The following is a 15,211-nucleotide window of genomic DNA, read 5'->3' as shown; positions in this document are numbered from 1 at the left end:
CCCCTGAAGCCAGAATAAGACAGAATATTTCTAGAATCCTTTGTTTCAGAGTGGTGTGGAAATCTGTAGTTTGTTCCATATTTAGGTGTGTGTAGGTGAAAATGGCAGAGGTAAAATTACCCTGGAGCACCTAAAAAAAGATGTGGCTGTGTGCCTCCCTTGTTCTGTTTTAGGCAGGTTGCCTGTTTACTGTCAGATGGGGCGCCTTACCATTTCTGCAATGCCTTGTCTGTTAGCTTAATTTATGCCTCACCACAGAATTAACCATTTCTGCAATGCTTTGTGTGTGAGCTTAGTTTATGCCTCACCACAGAATTAACCATTTCTGCAATGCTTTGTGTGTGAGCTTAATTTTTGCCTTACCACAGAATTAACCATTTATACTTGTGCATATTAGCATAAGGATTAAGACGTCCTTTGCTTATTAAAATCTCAAAGCAAGTGAATACCACACTTATAACCTGTGATCAGCTGCATCCAGATCTAGTACTGGCTAAAAGGGAGTAAGTGGCAAGAAGAGAGCATGTCTTCTAGGGATGGTTGTGGTGTTGCTGCTGTGTTTCAATGTCCTATCCTTTCACCAGTGAGCAGGGTCCTGGTTTCTTCTCAAATACATGTCAAGGGAAAAATGATATGTAGGGCAATATATAGGTTAAAATAGAGTTTAGAAATAGGTCAACCAGTACTGACTATGGACTTAAAAAATCCTGATTCAAACAAACTATAAAATGCTTAACATTTAAGACAAAATTATGTGCTGATGGTATGTTGGGTATTTTGAAAGTCAGTCTTTTAGAACTACATACTGAATGTTTACAAATATTTATGACTGGGATTTCTAAGTGGGCAGGGACATTAGTAAAAAAGAGAATTGGAACTGTGATTTATCATTGTTGGAATAGCATTATTATCCTACTCTATTTGGGGATATTTATTTTCCTCAAATGCATCTTTTGAGAAAGGAAATGTGCTTTGTACCTAATACCTTTTTCTGATGTCTTTTACTCATCCTAGCCCACTGTTGCATTGTCCCAGTCCTGTTCCTTCACTGCCATGTAGAACCTTTGCTTGGTGAGGTGCCCATCCTTCCAGTCCCTGCCCACCCACACCCAAGGAGAGCTTTCCTGCACACTCCCTGAGTCACTGTTCTGGGTGTGATGGGAGAGGCTCTGTGAGAAACTTGGTGACTACAGTGAGTGACCAAGGGATTTGTGAAGTACCCAGACTCCTAACTGCTTTATTGCTTCTCCCTCACGTTCTTTCTGCCCCTTCTGTCTGGCTGTCAGCATCTGGTTCTTAGGTGTTGTGGCTGGCTCTATCTTTGTCTTTTGAGTGTATCCATTCCTGCTCGTTTGTCTTGCCCGCTCTCATAGCTTGCACTTCTGTAATGGCCTGTCTCTGTGGGTTTAGCAAATGAGTATATGCGTTTGGTCAAGAGGTCAGTGATGACAGTATGATCACCCCTGGGCATGGATAACTGCCGTCCAATTGGCATGCTGTTTTCCCCTGCTGTGGTGCATACTTATAAATAGCTTTAACTCTAAGGGATATAAACTGAAAATTCTCCACGTGGACAGTATCTCATTAACACATGACTGGATTCTCCTCATTTTGTCAGAATCAGTTCATGTGAAGCCTAATAGATGGCCTATTATGTGGTGGGTGTACTTACAGATTCAATGTTTGTGTTACCATCATGGGAATTTTGTTATTGTTTCTCATGGGTGTCACAAGAGATTTCAGTTTTCAAATACCTCGGGACATTATGATTCTTTTTCAAAGATCCTATTTCATGAAAGAGATTATAGTAGTAACAAAGTTCACTTGTCCCGATGTGTTTACCAGGGCATCCTTAAGCTTGTGCACCTTCTGCCTCTGTCTCCTGAGTGCTGGGATTAAAAGTGTGTACTCACACATCTGCCTTGCTACCTGAGTTTTTATATAATTTTTGTTCCAGTGCTTATAATCACATCCAAGGCCTCAAATATGTTAGGCCCAAATTTCATGCTTGACTCTACTTGCCTTTTAAAAAAATGCTGTGGTACCTCTGTACTAATGTGTTTGTGCACCACCATTATCTCACACTAGACATTGGATAAACAGCATGTCCATTGGTGAAGGAAGTTCACCAGTATCTGAAGACACTTGAACTTTTTCCTCTTTTCATGCTTGCTCTCTTTTAGTCATAGAGTATCTGACATACTTAAGGGAGAGTGTTGTCTGTGGAATAGAACTCAGTGCCTTTCCTGGACAGGGAGTAGCGTTTCATCCTGGGTAAGAGGGTGAAGATGACTGTCGAGTGAGTTGCTTTGTGACAGTCTGCACCTTCTAGTTTTGTGGATGCTACTGGTTCTCCAGCCAGTTTCCCAAGGGTGTTTTCCCAAAGTTGCTTATTGTCTCGCTTACTCATTCCCACCTGCAATTCTTAAGAACGTAGTTTCCCAGATGTCGGGCAACTCCCACTCCTCCATTTCCTGTTTGTGTTCTTCATTGAGAGAGGCTCAGAACAGGAATTCCTGGGGAAGTGATGGCTATAGCTGTAGGACTCTGGGGGCCATTAGCTCATTGCTGAAGTTGGGGGAATAGTATGCTATAGAAGGACTTCCTTCCTTTCTGTGAGCTCTTAGAAACTGTTACTAAGCATGACTGAGCAATAACTGTGACCTGGGTCTGCTCACTTTATGCCTTGACTCTGTCTTTAGAAACTGAAAAAAAAAATATTTACCTCCTTTTTGCCTTGATTTCTGCTCCAGGATTATAACAGAAAAGTTCTGTCGTTTTTGGATTGTTTTGATACAAAATAGTCAAAAAGAAAAAAATAGGGTCCCTGTGTTGGACAGCAGGGGGTGCCCTTTCTCTTCCCGTCACTGCCTGGCACTCCCTACTGCATTCAGCCATTTTAGACAGATTGTTTTTGCCCCCAGCTAACTCCATTTTGAGTTGGTGACGCAGGAGAATAAAAAAGGTTAGGAAAGGAGGAATCTGACTGGGGGGGGGGGAGGGAGAAAGACGGGCTGAGGCACAGCTATAGGTTGAATCTGTTACTCAGCAATGGCTCACCAGGGACACACCTTGCTGCAGGCTGCTTGCCTGCATCTTGAGCAATCAATGCGGCGAATCCCTGCCAGCTGAGCAAAGAGCAAAGTGGATGCCTGCTAGCAGTAACAGGATGCTGGTTGCTGAGACAGCATAGCCCCTCTTCATCTAGACTCTTAGGTCTGTGTTTACATGTTTTTGGTAGTTGCCTGGAAAGAAACAATTATCCTTATAAGTCCAGGAAACAATTTTATTTAGAAATGTTTTTAAATGAATATGCACATATGTACAAAGAGCCATGTAAACCATTCTTGATTATTTTTAGAAATCAAAAATGTAGGCTAGAGAGATGGCTCAGCAACTTACTGTTCTTGCAGAGGACCCAAATTCATTCCCAGCACCCATGTCAGGTAGCTCACAACTGCCTGAAATTCCAGCTCCAGGGGCATTGGAAGCCAGTGGCCTCCACAGGCACCAGCACTCACATAATTAAAAATAACTGAAATCTGTTATTAAAGGAAAAAAAAATGCACACACACTTACGCATCCATCACCCAGTTTAAATCAGTCTTGCTTTACCAACCTGTATCAACTCCTTCTTTGCCACTTACTAGTGAACACTAGCTGAGCTTTGTCATTTAAACCTTAAGTCTTTAGAATGGGTGTCAGAGAATTTATGCACTTCCCATGTCATATGTAGTTGATAATCACCACTCACATTTGAAAACAAAGCCAGTCGTCATGGTGACATGAATTTGTAATCCTAGACCTAGGGAGGTGGAGAGAGATGGGTTCTTGGTGTTCATTGGCCAGATAGCTAGCCTGATTGGTAAGTTCCAGACCAAGTAAAAAAAAAGCCAATCCCTGAGGAGTGATGCTGTGGTTGATATTGATATCTGCTTGGTACCCAATATTGCACATACACATTTTTGCTTACTGTACAAAATGAGTTTCCTCATGGCATTTTCTTGTATATGCATGTTATATTCTGCTTCTTGCACTTACTATCACCATTGTTACCCCCCCTTTCCCCCGTTTCCCCTTTTCCTGTGTGCATGAGAAGACAGGGAATGTTTGTCTTCTTTTCCCCCAGTACTCTCTTGTTCTTCTCTCCTCCCTCGGCTTAGACCCCCTCCTTCCATGTAGTCACTCCCTTCTTAGTTCCCTGGCACACGTATATGTCTAAAATATAGTTTCTGCATATTAAAGGGAAGGTGATGTGTCTTTCTCAGTGGCTTACTTCACTTGAATTGCTTACATAGATCTCTATATCAAATTCTTTGGTAGTTATTGTTTTGTATGGTGTTATTTTTAATACTATTTCATATTCCAACCTGTGGCTATGTTATGCTTCTTGTAGCCAGTTTTTATCTTATTAGGAGCCTTCAGTGGCTGTTGATTGATAAATAAAGCCAGACTTTTCTTTTTGGGTTCTATCATCAACTATCTGGCATTTTAATTTCTGTTACCTTATAGTAGCTTTTATCAATTTGTTTATTTGAACCAAAGACAAACAATAAACAAAGCCTACAGACTATACAGTTGGTAGATGGAGGTTCTTTTTCAGCTTTGCTGCCTTTTTGTAGTTTTTTGTTTATTTGGTTGGCTTGGTTTGGTTTTTTGAAGCAGGGTTGTGTGGTCCTGGCTTTCCTGAATCTTACAGGCTGCCTCAAACTCACAGAGATCTGCCTGCCTCTGCCTCCTGAGTTCTGTTGCTGCCTTCTTTTTGCATAAGGAATATTCAACATATAAGTCACTAGGTCTATTTTCATTGCACCATCTTTTAATTTTTGTCTTTTAATTTACTTATAGACTTTTAAAGGAAAGATGAAGGCTGTCTTAGGTTGAGATTGAAAATGTACATAGCAGAGCTTTTGAACTGAAGGGTATCCCAAGGATCTATTGGAGAAGCTTCAGGATACTCCAGAGTCTCTACTTCCTGCAGAGTGAGAAAGGGCTAGATTCTTGTTTTCTCCTGGAAAGATAGCCTGTTATCACCTGAAGAAAAGTTTGCAGACTGCTCTCAACTCAGACCATGCCATGGAGATCAACAATGATTTTTCTTACGAATTCAAGCAGACCTTTTTAAGCTTTGGGAGTGTGCATGTACCCGCTGTTAGTCACTGTCTCCTTTAGATGGATATATCCACACCTTTAGCTTTTCCTCTCAGATGATGCTTGTATTTAAATATCTGCTTGATAAGACCTAAAGAGCCAACAATACTTGATGGGCTATTTTACGAGAGAACATACTATGTTCTGTGTGTTTGTCATGTTTTTTTGCATAGCTTTTGGGCTGCATTTCCACTCCATCCCCATGTTCTTTTTGGTGATTTCTGAGATTAACTCAAAGGCAGATGATGAGATAAAACCTCTTGCTTGATACAGTCTTTCTAGATTTTTGAAATGAGTGACACTCCTGCAGCCATAGCTGACAGCCCATTCCTTTGCTCTAGGGAAGAACACAGCACAGAAGTTGTAGGTTATGGCTTACTGGCAGAGCCAGCAGTGTGTCTCCAATCTTTGGAGATCAGATTGGCTCTGTATCTTGCTTGGAAGCTGTAGGTCTGACTCTGAAAGGACTTAGAATCAGCTAAAGAGGTCAATGTTGCAACAGCTGGAAACATGAAAACAAGGAGTCAACTAAGTGATAGCTGCCGTGTGTGTGTGTGTGTGTGTGTGTGTGTGTGTGTGTGTGTGTAGGCTCCTTTTGCAAAGAGAGCATCCTGTGGGTTCTTGCATTGTGATTATTTACTTCTGGTTGTCAATCGTTGTCAAAGCTGAACCAGAACTAAGGATGTGAACATGGGAATGATATGTAATGCCCAGGGCCATGCCTTTCTCACAACATCCTGGTGAATAACAGTCTAAGAATTTTACATAATGGTATCATTCCACAAATCAAATGGTTTTTAATCTGTGTTCACTTGTAGTCTTTGCCTGTGCTGAATATATAGCATTTTGGTGGAGTGGGGGTATTATCTCTGTTGAAGTGTAAAAACCATATGTATATGGGTCAATAAATTTTAAAACTGAAATTTAAATCTGTGTAGTAATGCCTAGATGAAGAACCAGAACATTACCAAGGCCTATGTGCCCCACAAACCCTCTTTCATTGACAGTTGATCACCTACCCCCAACCCAGAGTGCCCCTCATCCTTACATTTATCATCACAGGTTCCTTTTCCATGGCTTCTCTTTCTACAGTCTATGTTCCTGTTTGCTCCTCTAACAGTATATATTAATTACCATCTTTAGAGTCACTTGCTCAGCACCACTTTGAAAAAGCAGACTACTAACTACAATGCAACACCTGTCTGCCCAAAGCTGCTTAATTATATTATTTGTTCCATACTTCTCAAGTCTGTCTATGCTATCTGTAATCCAGCTGTAACCTTCGGCCATGCCTGCATCCCTTACCTGGAACTCTCCTCCCATCTTATTTTTTTAATCCTCACTGCCAGCCATTGTTTGTTGTACATTAATACTTCAACTCATGAAAGTGAAGTTCTTGCTCATGTTCCTACCATCCTTCCCTCTCTCCTTCAGAACATGCTTGGATTCTTTTAATCTTTAGTTTGCTACTAAATAGAGCAAAACCACAAGGGATGGTACAACTTAAGGAACTGCCATCCAGTGAAGACTACCATAAACTACATGTCAGTTACTTTCTGGAGGCCCTTAGAACTATGACTAACTTTCCAGGAAAAAAAGCCACTCTGATTTGTATAATAATCACTAAAGTTTACATTTATGAATACTGTAGCTTGCCTATGTTTTCCCCCTATTATTAGCATATATTCTATATATTAGCGGATTCATTGTGGCATTTCCATATATATATATATATATATATATATATATATATATATATATATATTGTGCATTTATAATGTTCACCCAACCTCATCCCTTCCCCCCCTTTTTCCTCCCTCCTCTCCAGTCCCTAATATTCAGAATGCCTAATATTAAGACTGCCTTCTATTTTCAGATTTTATCTTTTTTTTTTTTAAGTTCTTCCTTAAAGAAAAACTCTGCTTGTCTCTTTGTATCTGGCTTATTTCATTCAGTGTATCCTGTAGGATTTCATTCTACTGTTAGCTGTGATTTTCAGTTTTCCCCATTATTCTGTAGGCTTCTCTTCTCAGCATTCATTTGCTATAAAACTCTGTCTTTAGTTTGTGGAGTCCTGTCTTCTGCATTTTGTACTTGTTTCACATAGCCTGTGCTCTTGTTTGCTGCATCTGCTGTAAAGTAGTAATTGGAGCTGAAGAATTAATCAGATTCAGGCTGTATTTATTTGGTTGGTTCTTGCCAAGATATTTTGTAATAAATAATAGGTTCTATAAATCCTTCTCTTCAGAAGGCACATAATATCTGATTTTCCCTTCTGTGTTGTTACCAGCTGATACTGGTATACATAGGATTATGTAATAGTGATGATTACACATAAAAGGATTTCTTATATATTTTAAATATTAATGTATTGTCAGTTATGTCTATTCCAGATATTTTCTTTGTTTCTTATGATGTGTTTTTTTTTTTTTAATCATGTCATTATAAACAGATGTTCTTGTAAAGAGCTTGGGGTTATCAGTCTCCACAGGTACAGTTAATGAATAGTTTAGAAGTCCTGGGCTGAATCCAGGGCTTCAAGCAACTTTACATATCCAGTCTCGCCTTCCACCCTGTTTAAGACAGGGTCTCCTCTTCACTGCTGCTTATACCAGACTAACTGGCTTGCAAGCTTGTGATGATTCTCCTGTCTCTGACTGTTTGTTGTCTAACATAATTATTTGAAACTCTGAGCTTAAATTTACCATTGTGTTTTTGTTTGCATGTGTTCTATTGTTCATACCATGTGTTGATTTCATCCCATTTAAAATATTTTCTGGTGTCTGATTTGATATCCTGCCTGACTTCAGAGTTATTTAATTTTTGTTCATTGTCCAAGTAGTTGGGAATTTTTCTAGTTACCATTAACTGAATTTTAGCTCAGTACTTCTGTGGTCAGCATCATACTTGGAATGATTGCTGTGATTGTTATTCATGCTTGATACTCACCTAGCATGTTGTAAATTTTGTGCTATATGTTATATACACACAAAAAAAGACATTTTGTAAATTTTGATGTATTGTTATATAAATTAGACGAGGTTTATTAAATGTGTTCCTATTTTGTTTTGTTTGGTTTGGTTTGGTTTTATTTGTTTGAGTACTGGATAGTTTTATGTAAACCTGACAATCTAGAGTCATCAGAGAGGAGGGAGCCTCACTTGAGAAAATGTCTTCATAAGCTCTGATTGTAATGCATTTTCTTAATTAGTGATCGATGTGGGAGGGCCTAACCCATTGTGGGTGGTACCATCCCTGGGCTGGTGGTCCTGACTTCCATAAAAAAGTAGGCTGAGCAAGCCAGTAATCCGCATCCCTCCATGGCCTCTACATCAGCTTCTGCCTCCAGGTTTCTGCCTCACTGCTTTAAATGATAAACTATTATTATATGACATTCCATATAACCCTTTTATCCCTAAGGTGCTTTTGGTCATGGTGTTCCATCACAGCAATAGTAACCCTAACTAAGATAAGTTTGTTTGATTTAAATACAGCCCAAGCTGGCCTTGGTCTCACAGTTCTTTTGCCTTGGCCTTTAGAATGCTTGAATTGCAAGCATGTGCCAGCATTTCCAAATGGTTACTTGTTTTGATAGTTACTATATTAAGGATGTTAATTCTTTCACTGTCTTTAGTTCATCTGGTTGTTCCTATTGGAACATGGTCCAAGAATGGAGATGTGTGAGAATTCTAAGTGCTTGTGAGAAAACAAGTCAAAAATCTTGTGACCTTACTTTCTTCAAAACATACAGTTGTTCTTGCAATCTGTTTTTCTCGACCTTAGGTATAGCTGGTAAGAGTGAGTTTCCTTCAGAGTACTCATTATTGCTTGCCAATGTCATGTGCCTCCATGGAAAAACATGTTTTTTGCCATGTGTGATTGTATACAGCTTGTACTCATGAGAACTTACGTGATTCTTCTTAACCCTCCGAGTATTAATTGCCCGATGCTGTGAATAAAGTTGGCTATTGCATGAGACTTTAAATTTTTAGGCTTCATTTTCCCAGGTCCCAACTCCTCGTTTAATGCATTCAATTTAGAATTATTCTGCTTTCCTTGTGGATTTGCACTGTATCGTTTTAAAATTCACAGTTAGAGAAGACATTTCTGTCTGATACTGGTCTATTTGCAGCAGTTTCCTTTTTTGCTAGTATTTCTTGTAAGAAGTGTGTACTTAATATGTTTGGTCAGCTTTCATCTTCCCATAGGGATGTGTGTAATTCTTTGGAGCTGGTCTATTCTGCGTCACTGCCTATTTTTTGTGTGATTTTCCTGTCTCATGTCCCTTTTTTTCATTCTTGCCTCCTTATGGAATACTTCAGAATTTACTTTATGTTTCTCTTACCTTTTTGCTGGCCTTCTAGTGGGCAGCCTAGACAGTATGCACATTTGACTAACTATATTTTAATAAAAATAATAATTTTCACCATTTTTGAGATGACACTTGATCTCTACTCCTTTGTTCTCTACTCCTGTGGTAAACACCATGACCAAAAGCGGCTTGGGAAGGAAAGGGTTCATTTCATCCTGCAGCCTCCAGGGAGGCAAGTGAAGGCAGGGACTGAAGCAAAGACCATGAAAGAATGCTGCTCACTGTCTTCTGTCCATGGCTTACTGTTTGGTATACCATCCAGGAATTCCTGACCACTGCTGTTTCTGACCATTGTGGGTGGGCTGGTCTTTCCCACATCAATCATTAACCAGTAAATGCTCCCACAGACTTAGCTGCATCAATTCTCATGGAGGTAATCTCTCAATTAAGGTTCCCTCTTTTCAGTTAACTCTAGATTTGTGTCAAGTGACAGAAACTAACTAGCACAATTGTCCACTTCTCAGCCTGACACACAAACTTGTCACTATTCAGGCATAACCTTTCAAAATACGCAGTCTAACTTTTAAAAGTTCCAGTCTTGTAAAAACTCCAGCTATTTAAAAATCCAAGTTATCTTTAGAAGTCCAAAGTCTATTAACTATGCGTTTCTGTAAAATAAATTTATGTACTGATTTCAAAAAGGATGAACCAAGGCACAGTTTTAGTCAGATCAAAGCCAAACTAAAATTTAACGGTGTAAATAGCTCAGTGTCTGACATCTGGGACTCACTTGTGATTTTTTGAGCTCCAAAGGGCTTGAATAGCCTCATCTGTCTAGCTCTGCCATGCACAGCACAGTGTATTTCATAGGCTCGAGCTGGCTCCATGCCACACCTGCTGCTGTCCTTGGTACCCAACCCACAGTCCTGGTATCTCAAATTCTGAGTCTCACTCTTGACTAATGCCTCTCCTGGCTTCTCACAGTGCTAAGCATCAGCTGCTCTTCATGATCCCTCATGCTTTCCAAATCATGGCCACTTAGGAGACTCTTACACATTGCGAAGTTGAGCTGCTAGTTTGAGATGCAGCCTTGGTCTCCTCTGAACCACAGCTTCTGTGTGTTGATCCTGAGGAAATAACTTCCTGGATTTCACCTCAGTGATTCTGATCTCTCTTTAATCACAGATGATTTTTCAGTCCTGGCTAGCCAACAGCAATTGTCCCAGTAAAGCAAAGGTTTTACTGTACTGATGCTGGTTTCTTTTTAATCACACCTGATTCTTGAGCTCCGACTAACTAGAAACCATAGATTCTTAATATAATATAGCATAGGAATGACCACTATAGAATCTTGAGGGGCCTCCACTCTTCCCTCAAAACTTCACAAGTCAGTTTCTGTAATCTGCATTTCTCACAGCACTCAGTGGGTTTTCCAGCCCTTGGCTCTAAGACCCTTCCACTGTCCTCCTAAAACAACATGGCCAGCTCCATCACGTAATCCCACTTTTCTGGTACTAATCTCTCCTCTAGTTGCTTTCTTTTCTTTTTAATTTTTTAAGACAGAGTTTTCTCTTTGTAGCTTTGGCTGTTCCGGAGCTCACTTGTAGACCAGGCTGGCCTTGAACACAAGATTCACCTGCCTCTGCCTCCGGAGTGCTGAGATTAAAGGAGTATACCAGCTTCCTCTAGTTGCTTTCTGTTGCCAAAATAAAGCACTGACCAAAACCAACTTAAGGAGCAAAGGGTTTATTTCATTTTACAGCGTAGAGTCCACCATGAAGGGAAGTCCGGTCAGGAACTAAAGCAAAAGCCATAGAGGAGTGCTGTTTACTGCTCCCATTGCTTGCTCAGCCTGCCTTCTTAACTGCCTGGGGTGGTACCACCCACAGTGGGCTGGACCTTCCCACAGCAGTAATTAAGGAAATGCCCACAGACTGATGAAATAGATGATCCTTCAGTTAATGTTCCCTTCTTTTGCATGACTCTAGGTTTGTGTCAGGTTGACTAACCAATTCAACACCAACTTGGTTTTGACTAATTACTGTGTGTTTTTCCTGTTTTCCTTTTTTCTTTTCTACCACCCCAATTTTCTTGAATATATTACATTACCTGTAGTTATTTGTGTTTCTTTACTTTTAAATATTTATTTATTTAAAGAATCTCAGTTTTGTACCTCTGGCTGACCTTGAATTCTCATGGTGGTAGCCCTGTCACAACCCCTCTAATGGTGGTTTATAGGGCTTATGTGTCTTAGTTTGGCTTCTGTTGCTGTGATAAAAAAGCACCTTAGGGAGGAAAGGTTTTATGTTGTCCTACAGCCTGTCATGAAGGGAATTGAGGGTAGGAACCTGGAGGCATGAACTGAAGCAGCGACCGTGGAGGAGCACTGCTTACTGGTTTGCTCCTTGTGACTTGCCTTCCATAGTTTGCTCAGCCTGCTTTCTTATACAACCCAATACAACCCACCTACCCAGAGGTGGTACCACCCGCAGTGAGCCAGACACAATCATTAATCAAGAAAATGCTCTGTAGACTTGCCTACAAGTGATCTGATGAAGGCGTCTCTCTGTTGAGATATGTCTAAGTTTGTGTCGAGTTGATAAAAACCAACAAGCACAAGGTTTGAGCCTACATAAATGACTAAGTATGGCTATAAATCCTTGTGTACTTGCTCCATTAGCCAGCTGGATAGTATTGTGTATGTTAATTGATTTTTTTCCCTTTCAAATTTGGATAAATGTTCTTTTTTGGGGGGGCATGTCTTATAAATCTGATTTAAGGCTAGATATTGTACATAAAAAATTTATAGCAACTCCAGGTGATGTTAACACTGTCTGGAAAATTTCAGGGTTGAGCTATGCCAGGACTTACTTGTCTGTTGCTTTGGAACTGCCTGGTGTGCCCTCTGGTTTACCATTTCTGGGTTCACATCCACACTCAAGTTCCCACCTTAATGAGGAGAGCCACACTGTACTCCTTACTTTGGACAGATCAATTTATTACTTCTTAGTAACTGTTCCATGTGTTCAGGGTGGTTTTCCGAACATTAAACCAGCATTTTTAGATTATCTTCCTTTAAGTTGTCATTTCTTTCTATATATACTTGACTGTTTTCATTATATTGGAATATTTTTAATGTCTTGGGACCAAACCAGACTGTTGTTTAAAATATTGATTATGTGTGGTAGAGGAGTGCACATGTATACCATGGCACACACATGTATATGGCATGGAGACCAGAACACAGCTTGTGAGACTCCCATTTCCTCCCTCCACTGTGTGGGTTCCACCCTGGAGGCAAGTGCCTTTACCCGTGCAGCCATCTCACCAGTCCCAGACTGTCTTTCACACTACCTTGATTTCTTGTTATGACTGGAAAGGGTTGGGGAGAGGGGTTATAATATTATCACATCATTTTCCCTTTCTTCCTGTAAACTTTTCCATGTACTCACCCCCATCTCTCTCTGATCCATGGCCTCCTTTTTTCTTTGTTGAAGTGGAGAACCAATTTTATAAAGGATCAGCAATTGCAGCCAGTTTGTCTTGTTAACGTTTTTTTCCTCGGATCACAGCCATCTATTCAAATAGTCATTGTGGATCACTACTTTCATATTTTACCAGCAGAACTGAGTAGATGTGCTAACCTAAATTATTTATCATCTGCCTTAGTTAGGGTTTCTGCTGATGTGGCGAAACACCATGACCAAAAGCTGCTTGGGGAGGAAAGGACGTATTTAACCTTCTGGCTTGTAAGAGGGCAGCCAGGGCAGGAATGTGGAGGCAAGAACTGGAGCAGAAGCCGTGAAGGGACACTGGCTGCCCTTATGTCTGGCTCAGCCTGCTTTCTCATGGCACTCGGGACCATCAGCCCAAGGGTGGCACTGTGCACAGTGAGCTGGGCTCTTCCACATCAGTTATCAATCAAGCAAAGGCACCACAAGGGTGACTGAGCTGATGGAGCATTTTCTCAACTGAGATTTCCTCTTCCCAAATGACTCTAGCTTCCAGCTTGTGTCAGGGAGACATAAAAGTAGCCAGCACACCATCTATAGTACTTCAGTCAGAAGTTAACCAATCCCTGAATTAGACCATCCTTCGTTCATTGATGTGAGTTGGTTTTAGTACTCTAACTATATTGCACTTGTTCATGAAATTTTTTCTATTTCTGTAGTCATTTGATGTTTTCCACAGGATCACTCTATTTTAGCTTTACACTACTTACTTCATTTTGTTGACTTTTAGCACTTACATGGTACATATATCAAATTACACAGATCTCTACACATAAAAAAATTGTAAACAAATTTAAACCTTCCCGGCATGGTAGTGCATACCTTTAATCCCAGCACTTGGAGGCGGAGGCAAGTGTATGTCTGAGTTTGAGACCAGCCTAGTCTATAGAGTTGAGTTTCAGGCCAGCCTGGATATCTCAAAAAAAAAAAAAAAAAAATGAAGAGTGGGAGGTGTGGAGAAATTCCCTTACAAACATGCCCAGCAGCTTAGATTTTTGTTGATTAGCTGACACAGGCTCATTCCCCTACCTTCTAATGGTCTTTACTCAAATGTGATCTTTTCAGCCAGCCATTCCCCAACCACCCACCTAAGGTTTTAATCCATCTCCCTGCCTAGTCTCTGATTCTCTTCCCTACTTGATTTTCTTTTCACAACACTTACTGTCATGTAACATAATATCTCATCTGCTGGAAGGCATAGTCTGTTTCACTTTATTGAAATGAATCATATTTTTGTATTTATTTTTTTAATTTGTCTTATTTCCATTGCCCAACATAACCCTCCACAAATTAAGGTCTCAGTAATTCATTGCTGAAGTAATGATTCTTCATGTATTTAACAGTTTCATTTCTTAAAGTGGAACTCCTAGGTCAAAGGGATAAGTGAAATTTTTTCCTGCGGCATAGTACTCTTTATCAACTTACATAATCAGCCCAAGGATGACTTTTTAATAGTTTTGTGTACCTTTTGTCATATAACTTGGTTATTATTTTGGTTTTATTTTATCAAATATTTTATATGTGGTCTAACTATCAAATGTTATAAAAATGGCTTATGTTATACCTAGGCATTAGTGTATGTGTCTGTAATCACACTACTTGGAAGGCAGAAGTAGGATGATTATTGAAAATTTGAGGCCAGTCAGATCCACAGAGTAAAGGTTCTGGGTCAGCCAAAGCTGTTTAGTAAAATCTTGTCTCAAGAACAACCAAAAAAGGAAATTAGGTTCAGAAGTATTTTCCCACTCTTGTGCTCAAGTATTCCATTCCTCTCCTCAGAAGCAGTTGATTTTGTTAGCCTCGACTTTCAGTGCTGTTGCTGTCAGCTAAGAAGCTGACAGCACTATAGTTATGTGTGCCCAGTACAGTCCCTATTTTCTCCAATAATGACAGTACTATTCAGTTATGTCTGCCCAGTACACTCCTTTTTTCCTTTCCTGAGCACTGCTCAGCCTGCCTCAAGAGCTAGTGCTGATCATTTTTAGTGAATTTTGCTATAGTTAACTGTTGAAGAAATGGTGATGAAATATTTTTCCTTTGTCCTTGAAGCTCAAAATTGAGATGAGAATTTGAAATGAGAAAACATCCACACTTAAAGGAGCACAGGCTTAAAAAAAAAAAAAAATCAGGATGATACATATATGTTATGAAACATTGAAAAAAATATTGATTAAGGGACAGATCACAAATAGAGCAAGGATTAGTTTATCAAAGCAGGGGGTGGGTACATCTATTG

At 39.9% G+C, this 15,211-nt stretch overlaps 1 protein-coding gene across 1 annotated transcript in view; it reads left to right on the top strand.

Annotated features, from left to right (window-relative positions):
* LOC127234275 (protein diaphanous homolog 1) overlaps nucleotides 1-15,211 on the top strand; it is a 73,376-nt gene that overhangs the window by 57,169 nt on the left and 996 nt on the right. The window lies entirely within an intron of this gene.

The sequence above is a fragment of the Phodopus roborovskii genome, unplaced genomic scaffold (genome assembly GCF_943737965.1).
Source record: "Phodopus roborovskii unplaced genomic scaffold, PHOROB, whole genome shotgun sequence".
In the NCBI taxonomy this organism is placed as follows: domain Eukaryota; kingdom Metazoa; phylum Chordata; class Mammalia; order Rodentia; family Cricetidae; genus Phodopus; species Phodopus roborovskii.
The sequence above is the reverse complement of the archived record's forward strand: the minus strand, read 5'-3'. Positions and strand labels throughout refer to the sequence as shown.